General features: G+C 46.8%; 1 protein-coding gene across 1 annotated transcript in view; it reads left to right on the forward strand.

Moving 5' to 3' along the window:
* The window catches only part of LOC119585672 (protein Aster-B-like), a 14268-nt gene continuing 13800 nt past the window's right edge, over positions 1 to 468 (forward strand). The window contains exon 1 of the mRNA XM_037934348.1: positions 1 to 72. The gene's annotated coding sequence lies outside the window, so the exon portion shown is untranslated. The remainder of the gene's footprint in view (positions 73 to 468) is intronic.

Consider the following 468-nt stretch of genomic DNA (forward strand, 5'->3'; position numbering starts at 1 on the left):
GAAGTGTTGAGCATGTCTCGGCAGAGCGACAGGACACAGGCTACACATCAGCGCTGGCCACGACACGGTAAGGTAAGAGAGACTTATCCAAGGAGATTTACTAATAAAGTACAATTTCTAGTGCAATCTGATTGTTCTTCACAAAATTCAATACACATGGAAAGCTTTTAAACACGAGAAGCACATCATGTTTTTTTTTCTTCTTCGAAGCAATGAATTAGCTTGAATTAACGCTTCAAAACGGAGGCAGAGAGAAATTATTGCCCAGTACTCTAGGCCTGGAATAAACCCAAAATGATTAGCTTGCTGACTCGCGTGTTGCAGTGACGTCACGATGCTGCCTGGCCGTGGGGGTGGGGTGGGGGTGATGAGGGAGGGGGAAAGTCAGTAGGGATAGTGGGGGAAGGGGAGTTAAAGGTGACGGGGTGATGGGGGAGAGGAAATGTTGAAAAGTGGGGAAAGAAGAGT

This window comes from Penaeus monodon, chromosome 20, assembly GCF_015228065.2.
Source record: "Penaeus monodon isolate SGIC_2016 chromosome 20, NSTDA_Pmon_1, whole genome shotgun sequence".
Lineage (NCBI taxonomy): Eukaryota > Metazoa > Arthropoda > Malacostraca > Decapoda > Penaeidae > Penaeus > Penaeus monodon.